We start from the raw sequence: 9,002 nt of genomic DNA, 5'->3' as shown, positions 1-9,002 counted from the left end.
TTCCCTACAAGGGAGGCTCCCCACAGTTGGTCACACCAGCACCTGAGAGAGATGATGGGTAGAAGGAAATGTGGGAAGATATGAACCTGCAATTAAATTTAAAGCTGGTGCGTATTAGCCAAGCAGTGGTTCCTACCTTGTACTCCTTGGCAGCCTCCTCCGCAGGAAATATGCTGTGAGCTCGATGTACACGGGGTCAGTCGTACAACACTTCGATGTACCCGGGATCGGTCGCACACCACACAGATGGGGGTTTCATCATCTTGGCAGAACAGTTTCAGAGCCTCCTGGTGCTCCCCACACACTCACTGCCCTTCGGCTCCCTCGGCTTTCTGCACACGCAGCCTCTGGGCTATTTCTACAATATTCACCAGCTGCCTGTTTGGGCCCAGGGTCCTCTGGGGAAAGGTCTGTCTGCATTGGGGGCAGGTGACATCTGTCTCGGTCCCCTCCCAGCACTGGGTGATGCAGGCTCGGCAGAAGTTGTGCCCACAGCCCACGATCATCACCAGATCCCTGAAGAAGTCCAGGCTAATGGAGCAGGTCGCTTCATCCCAGAGGTTTTCTACAGGTTTGTCAGCAGTCATGGCTCTGAGGGGAGGGTGGGACAGGCTTGGTTTCACTTTCCTGAGCTCTGGCATATGCTCAGACATGAGCAGCAGCTGGGAGTTTCTCTTCCTGGAAATGACACTGAGTACCAGCTGACCTGGCAGCAGTCCATGGGTAAATGTTTTTCTTAATTAAAATTCTTTCAGCAATTCCTAAGCTGAAACCAGTCTAGATCCTGCCCATGGATTCTCTGGGGAAACCTACTCATCCTCTGTACACAGGCAGTGATACTCACTGCAGAATAAAGCCCAGAAGCCTTGATCCTTTTTGCTGAGCGCTGGACATAACAGCAAAGAAGGGCTCTGCCATGCAACAATGACAGTCTAATGGGTAAGGATGCAGCAGGAGTCCAGATGTCAACAGCAGCAGGGGAGGGAGCTAGAGGAGTCCGTGGTCAAATTCGTGCCCAAAGTATGCTGTGGGGAACATGGGGCAAAACCCAAGAATATCACCAGCCCCTTAGTGAGAGAAGGGCCCAGAGAAACCCCTCACCCAGTGCAGAAACAGGCTGTGCCATGAAGCAAGCCCCCCAGGAAACAGAGCATGTCCAGAAGAGCAGCCCCTCTAGCAGCAGCAGCCTGAGAAGAGGGCCACTTCATACCCCCTGATGTGGCATAGGAGGAGCAAGGGCTTGATTCCCAGGCTCCCCTGTGTTTTAGTGCTGATGGCCTGGTGTCCCTGTAGAGCGGGGGGGGGAAACCTTTTGTTGGTGCAAGCCACCCTTTGCAGCCTGGCCCCAGGGCCATACACCAGCCCCTCCCCACTGGAGTGGTGAGCTGCCTGTGCTCAGCCTTGCTGCTAATCCTCAACCCCACGGCCAGGAGGAGAATTGCACATGCAGTGGAGGTTGGCGCTGCGGAAGGGACATGCAACATAGGGCAGCTCTATGCCTCCAATCCTCCAGGCCACACTGGACTCAGGCAGACAAGATTGGACTTCTTCATGAGTTGGATCAAACCCACTCACTGGTCACAGGCTGCCAAGCCCTGCAGTAGGGAGTTGACCCCCAGATGCATCTGGGAGCCAAAGGAGGTTCCAGGAGTCTGGACCACCAAAACCTCTTACCAGGTCGTCGCCTGCGGCCAGGACCAGGTCCAGCAGAGCATCTCCTCTGGTGGGACTGTGCACCTCCTGAATCAAGTGGAGGTCCTGCAACTCGGCCAAGAACCTCCTGGAGCGGTCCGTCCCGGCTGACTGCTCCTCCCAGCAGATGTCCGGGTAATTAAAATCGCCCATGACAACTACATCCCTTGCTTTTAGTGTCTCCGCAAGCTGGCCTGAAAATTCCCTGTCCAGCTCCTCCTCCTGATTGGGGGGTCTGTAATAGACCCCCACTGTCAAATCCCTCTCGCCTTGCCCCCCCTGGATCTTGACCCAGAGCACTTCAGCTCGCCCTTCCCCTGACCCCATACTGCTGGCAGAGGATGTGTAGTGCTCCTTGACATAAAGTGCCCCCCCCCCCCCTTTTCTGCCTTCTCTATCCCGCCTGTACAGCCTATAGCCCCTAATGTTAACTGCCCAGTCATGGGATGAGTCCCACCATGTCTCTGTTAACCCTACGACATCTGGATTTGAACTAGCTATTCTGAGGGCGAGTTCCTCCTGTTTGTTCCCCATGCTACGAGCATTGGTGTACAGGCATTTAAGGCCTTGCAAGACTGTGTGCCCCCCCACCCCCTGATTAGCCAGACCATCAGGACCCCTGTTACTTACCTTTGCACCCCTTGCCCTGATGGCAAGACCCCCATTGTCTCTCTCCTGCTCATTTCCTCTGCCTCTTCATCTCTTAACAATGATCTAGGCAAGCAGATGAAAGCAAATGCCAGAATGTCATGAGGAAGCACCTGGGCCCTAGCATGGCCTACAGGGGAATGTTTCTGTTCGTAACAAGCCCTTACACCTAGCACACAGCTCATCCTGAGTGAACATACATGGGAGCAGGTGCATGAGGCACAGTGTGATGGAGAAGCCAGGAGAGACAGACCCCTCCCATGACTGCAGCAGAGCCTGGAGAGAGCAGGAGAGGCCCACACCAAGAGAGCCACAGGGATGCACAGAGGTGGCCTGTTTTTGCAAGGGAGCAGGACATCAAATATGTAGCTTTCCCCATCTTTGTGGCTTGCCTCTCCCTACTCCCTGTTTCCGACACATGCCGAGGGCCTCCCAGTGCCTGCTGCTCCTGGGGAGGAGGGAGAAGACATGGGAGGGGAGATTTCTCCTTCCCTACAGCCCACTGCAGCCAGACTGGCTGGGCCCATATTTCAGAAAACCCCCTCGATTTGGGTTTATTCTGGATGTCCATCACGGAGCAACGCGGCGTGGCTCTCCAAGGGGCTGGGCTCCTTCAGCTCCCGCTGACTCCTTCTGCACTTGTGACTGACAGACAGCCCAGAGCACTTGTCTGGCTCAGTCCTGTTTTGGGGAAAACACTGTGAGAATTATGTGGCTAAACTTGGGCCTTAATAAGTTTATGAGGCCACAGGGTGAACAAATGTGAAGTACTAATGCCTGGGCTGGGGCCCCGCTACAGCCACTTAGTTTGTTGGCTTTCTGCCTCCTATAAGGCACCTAATATAAGCCAGTAGCCAGGTTCCTCCTTGTCTCCACTCCCACATCCCTTCCCTTTACCTTTGAACTTCTTCACAGTCTTCACCAGGGTACAGGTTTTCTGGACGAAGTCTTGGAGTCTCCATCCTGGTGGTTCTTTTTGCCCAGGTGCAGCACTTTGCAGTTCAACGAAGACAAGTGCGAAGTGCTGCACCTGGGCAAAAAGAACCACCGACACACTTGCAGGCTGGAGGACCACCTTCTCAGCAGCACAGCAGTGGAAAGGGATCTTGGAGTCATAGTTGACTCCAATATGAACACAAGTCGTCAATGTAACCAAGTGATCAACAAGGCTAACGGCACTTTATCATGCATTAGCAGATGCATGATGAACAGGTCCAGGGAGGTGATACTTCCCGTCTATGCAGCACTGGTCAGGCTGCAGTTGGAGTATTGCATCCAGTTTTGGGCACCGCACTTCAAGAGGATGCAGAGAAACTTGAGAGGGTCCAGAGAAGGGCTACCTGGATGGTCAGAGGCCTGCAGGTAAGGCCCTATGAGGAGAGACTGAGGGACCTACATCTCTTCAGCCTTCGCAAGAGAAGTTCCTGAAACCATTCCACATCTTCTCTTCTGAGATCTTCCCAGCTGCTTCACAGGAACACTAACAAAGCCCCCTTTAATATGGACTCAGCTACTATTGAGCAGTCCTCAATCTCCAAGTCTAACCCTGGAGCTGAACACACACAAACATATTCACAATAACAATGCACATATGGTAGCTTGGTTTTATTTGCTTATAAGAGCAAACATAACAGTAGTTGCCCAACTTGTGGGGGAGGCAGATGTCTGTGAAAGGCCCCACTGCAGATTTGGTTACCCCATAACGGAGGGATGGGGAAATCCATGTGCTAATACATGGCACTAGGGAGCCAGCCTCACCCTGGGAACCATGTTGGGAATCTCCTTCTCATACTCTCTTCCCTCCTCTCCCCTTTTCCTCCTTTCTCCAGATTCTTTCATTGGCTATTTTGTCCATCACTTTTGTCCCAGCCTTGGTCCTTCCTCTTTGTGTCCCCCACAATCCTCTGCTCCATGGTGTAGATCAGGCCTCGCATCCCTTCTCCTCCTTCCCGCAGGACTCTCCAGTTATTGGATTTAAGTTTAAAAAGACACAAATAAACCTATTTTGTCTTTCTTCTGCTGGTCACTCTGCTGACACCTCGGCTGTCCCTGCCTCATCACCACTGTCTGCTCCCAAACATCAGAGCACCTTGGACAGGCACCCTCGCAAACCACACTAAAGTTGTATCTTGCATTACTGCTTAGGCCTTTGGTGGGTGAACTCCCTCCCACTCCTTGTTGGCACTGGATTCAGGACCCAGGTGCCTTGTTCTGGGGGGACCCAAAACGCTCAGACTGACCACGTCCTTTCCATTTGATAATAGGCTATTTTTTTATATACAGTGATAACAGCAAAGAATAATACAAGCAATTCTATAGCTACTAATCCTGGGCTGTCATCAGAGTCAAGATATGTTTGGCAAGGACGCGAGCTGCACTCTGAGGTTCTCTCTTGAATGCCAGATGTCAGTAGTCTGGAGGTCAGAGGCCAAGGCCTCCCCCTGCCCCACAGTGGGGTGGATGAGACAGGCTGGTGGTATGCCCGTGTGCCTCAGGTTCCCCTCTCAGGGACAGGGACCCTTTGTTGTTCCGAAGTCTCTGCTTTTGCATTCTTTTTCCCTTCTGATGATTCTTCATCCCTGGGCATCACCGATTGGTCCTTCTGTGATCGTCATACTGTCCATGTTCTCTTGTGTCAGCAAATTCTTTTGTTTTACAAACCCATCACATCCTAATTTGGGCTTTCTGGGCCTTCTCCTAATTTGGTCTGTTCCCCCAAAACTAGAACACTCAGGGCCCCAACTCTTCAGCCTTGGGAGCTGATGCCAACTTATCTCATGTTATGGAACAGTGTGGTATATGCTCATAATTTCCCAGGCTACGTGTATATCTGTTGGCATTGCTGCTTGCCTGAGTGAGAGACCCTGTCTGCCTCAAAGGGTGTGAAAACTGTATGTGTGACAACCAGTCCTTTAGAAATCAATTAACCCTTGCCACTGTCTGGAACCATTATTCTAATATATATATATATTCACCTACAAGCCAGCCAGTTGCTAAAAGCAAACCTTTAAATGTCATTTTCTAGCCATCGCTTGTAGGCATGAAAACCCAAGAATAGTGCTAACTCTTACACATGGATAGACTAGGAAGAGGACTTGGGGCCTGTTGCAGGAGCTCTTGGATGGGAGATACAACTAAGACCCTAAGGCACAGGGCTGTATTAATTGCTCAAACATAATGGGAGCGTCCAGCTTCTTCCCTCACTCCCAAATCCTACTTCCGTCATTTTCTGTCCTTGACGCAGCAACAGCTCTTATTTCCCAAACCCCACAACCATTTTGCTCCCATCTGTGAACCTGCCCCTGAATCTTGGCCCTGCCCATGCACTCTCCAGTCCCTACGCTGCCCTCCCCTTCCCTGTCTCAGCCTCTCAGCCTCTGCCCTCGCTCCTTCCAGCTCCTTGGGACCCCCAGCCCAGGGCCCTCATGAAAAACACCCAAACCCAAACCAGCCAGGCAGCTCCCCAGTGGCAGACCCAGTGTGCCTCGCACACATCCCCAGCTGGGGCCTCCCTGGCCAGATGATGCCCAGAGGCACTTTGCAGGGAGCCCCCAGCCCTGGGCTGCTCCAGTCACAGACAGAACACTGCTTCAGAGCCGGGAGCTTCTTACAGGGGACACTGCACTGCCAGCCCTGCTGGAGCCTTCCAGCGCCACAGACCCTAAGGACAAAAGGCCTATGTAACAGGGAGCATAGGGCTTCCCTTACTTTAAGAGAGAGAAGCAACTGCCTGGAGAGCCTGAGATGAGGAAGGCTGCTCCTTAGGAGCTTCAAAAGGGCAGCTCCCTGGGGGTTGCAAGCCATAAGCAGTCCACTGCTGAGCTAAGTGCTCTGCAATACTACAGCTGAGCAGAACCCTGCAGGGGAAGCAAGGCACTGCTACGGCAGCTGCACAATGGGGCAGTAAGCTGCCAAGCAATTAAGCCAGCAAGCCCAACTGGAGAACAGCTGAGGCCAGCAGGTAAGTCACCCAACCAGGTAAGTCACATGACCAAAAAGGGTTAGTACCTAGGAGCCAGAAAAACACAGGACTTGAGAAAGGGCAGGCAGTCGGGCCCTGAAGGCTGCCAGGTAAGGAGCTCTGGATCAAGATGGCTGTGGCTTGAGGTACTGACTGAGACCCTGTGACTACAGGGACTGTGAGTAAGTGGCTGAAGGCTTACAAGGAGCTAAACCCCAGGATGAGAGGTATTTGGGTTATGCTGCCAGCTTGCTTAGTTTTTGTTATAGCCTGTGGGCTTATTCTTTTCTGGTGGTTATTACTAGTGGACCAGAAAGAGATGCCAGGGTGCCACAGAGGCACAAGGCTTTAGCCATCCAGAAAGGGTGAGAACCAGGGCCAGAGGCCCAGCTGGAGACATTGGGAGAGACAGAGAGATGGGGAGAAAGAGAGAGTGAGCCAGAGACTGGTCCGGGGCCCACTGCCTAAAAGGGGAAAGAGCAGAACCGTAGAGGGTGAGATTGCAGACCTAAGGGGGTCAGACCAGAACAGAAGAGGGGCAGAGATTGATAAAGGCAAAGAGCCTGACCCCAAATTGTTGCAGAGAATGATAAGGCTTAAGAAACCAAAACAGACCGAAGCAGAGATTGGGGGCGAGTCCCCACTAATGGATAAGGGGTAGCACCTGCGAGCCTGCAGGGGAGGTTGGAGGCTGTGAACAGCCCGTAAAGCATTTGGTGTTCTGGGAGGTGCGTACAGGTCAGGGATTCCACTTACCATAAAGGATGGAGTAAGATCAATGGGGTCTAAAAAGAATCCACAAGCAGGTAACCAGAGCAGGGCTCACTCTAGGACCCCTGCAGGCACCTTCCCTTTTCCTATATCAATTATTCTATCAAAGGCATGGCAGGAAAAAAAAAGGGAGGGTACCCTAGAACTGGAGCAGAATAGAAGCCATGTGGCCACCAGAACATGTAATGGCTGTCCCCAGAGCCAAAGTCTTGTTACACCTTGGGACCCTGCAGCAGTGGCAGGGACTGATCTGTTGGACACATCCTGGCCTTGTTGTAAGAACAGAGAGATCGCCTGAGTCCAAGAAAGGAAGGGAGGGCTGAGCAGAGGGGTGTCCTCCATGGTAAGAGAGACCAGTTAGAATAAGGCCGGAGACATCCACATGATCAACTGCTGGGCAACATCCCATGCCTGGCTCAGGGGCACAGCCTCAGCTGGACTGGACAAAAACCCATTCGCTTGACACTGAAGCCAAATCTCAGCTCGAGCCAGAACCAGGGTCGGATTGTGTCCCCAGCAAATGAGGTCGGCGGGAAGGTGAAGATCGGGGCCCCGGTGTCAGCATCAAGAAATGACACCCGCCCCCCTGCACAATCCAGACAGACCCGCAACCTGCTGGGTGTCCGGCGCAGGTCCAGGCGGGTGGGAGCAGGGGCTGTGAGAGCCTGGAACTGACCCCCACAGCGCTGCACAGCCCAGATCCCCTCTTCGGGGCTAAGGCTGATCAGTCCCTTCCTCTTCACAGATTCTCTGGCCACCCCCACAGCCCAGCCATACCCCTGCCCCACCTCCACCTCCCAGCAGCGCCTCCCCGAGATGAATCCCTCACAGCCCAGCACACAGGGCTCAGAACCAAATCTCTTAGGATTTTCAGGCAGATGCTGCCGTGTTTCTGCCCGTTGCACTCTTCTCCCGTCCGCAGAGAAGACAAGAGAGGGATGAGCCGTGTCTGGATCTAGAGTCACCGTCACTGGGAGAGAGAATCACAGCATCAGGGCAGAGCTCAGCCCTGGGGCAGGCGGGGCCTTTCTTCACCCTCCCCACCCTGCCTGGGACCATCCTGGGCTGCAGGAGCTGCCTCTGCCCTGGGCCCTGGAGCCTGAGCAAGACGGCCCCGCAGCTTCTCAGCCTGGCACGGGCAGCCGCTCCTGCCCCTGCTCCTTGGGGCAAGCGGAGGCAGGCGGCAGCCCCTCCTCTGACCTGCCCTCCACTCCTAGGCTAGGAATGGAGACAAAGAGGCAGCTGTGGAGATGATCTTCTCAAACAGTGTGGGAGGATGCAGAAGTGGCACAAGGCAGCAGCATCTTCAGTCCCCTTCCCCCACATTCTCCTTCCACAGCAGCTCCCTGGGGAAAGCCTGGCTCTGCCCCAAGAAGAGGGAAGTGGTAGGAGAAGAAACAGGGGAGTCTCTGCCAGGCACAAGGGGAGAGACACAGCAACCCTGAGGGACAACTGCCACCTCCCAGCACAGAATCGAACAGCTACACATCGGTCCGAGGGCCCTGAGCGGAGAGAAAGGGTCCGTGGCTTGTGCGGGATTCTGGGAATTTGCTGCGACTCAGGACAGATCCCACGAGAGCTTACCCTTGGTGTATGGCTGCGGTACATCCCCACTTCTCTTCTCCAGGGCAGATGGCAGAGTTTCTGGAGGGGAAAAGGGCACAGACATGACACTTCCTGCTGTTGGGTTGGTACAGACATTGCAGCTCAGCTCCTGCCCCTGCACCTCCCTGCACCTCAACAGTGGCACCATCTCTGCCTGGAGGTGATGTCCTGCTTTTGCAAGAGAGCAGGACATCAAAGGTGTAGCTTCCCTCAAGGAACCTCCCTCCATCTGCCTCACCTGCCCCACTCTACCCCAGAGATGCACAGGGGCCCTCCCAATGCTGCTTCTCCTGTGAAGAAGGGAAATGAAATGGGCGGGGAGGTT

At 53.8% G+C, this 9,002-nt stretch overlaps 1 protein-coding gene and 1 pseudogene across 1 annotated transcript in view; both read right to left on the bottom strand.

Moving 5' to 3' along the window:
* LOC112548032 (tripartite motif-containing protein 15-like) overlaps positions 1 to 190 on the bottom strand; it is a 15,100-nt gene extending 14,910 nt beyond the window's left edge. The window contains exon 1 of the mRNA XM_025192038.1: positions 137 to 190. The gene's annotated coding sequence lies outside the window, so the exon portion shown is untranslated. The remainder of the gene's footprint in view (positions 1 to 136) is intronic.
* A 5,161-nt stretch (positions 191 to 5,351) lies between these two features.
* The window catches only part of LOC102369503, a 29,325-nt pseudogene continuing 25,674 nt past the window's right edge, over positions 5,352 to 9,002 (bottom strand).

The sequence above is a fragment of the Alligator sinensis genome, unplaced genomic scaffold (genome assembly GCF_000455745.1).
Source record: "Alligator sinensis unplaced genomic scaffold, ASM45574v1 scaffold900_1, whole genome shotgun sequence".
Lineage (NCBI taxonomy): Eukaryota > Metazoa > Chordata > Crocodylia > Alligatoridae > Alligator > Alligator sinensis.
Note: the sequence above shows the minus strand (reverse complement) of the source record. Positions and strands in the feature narration are given on the sequence as shown.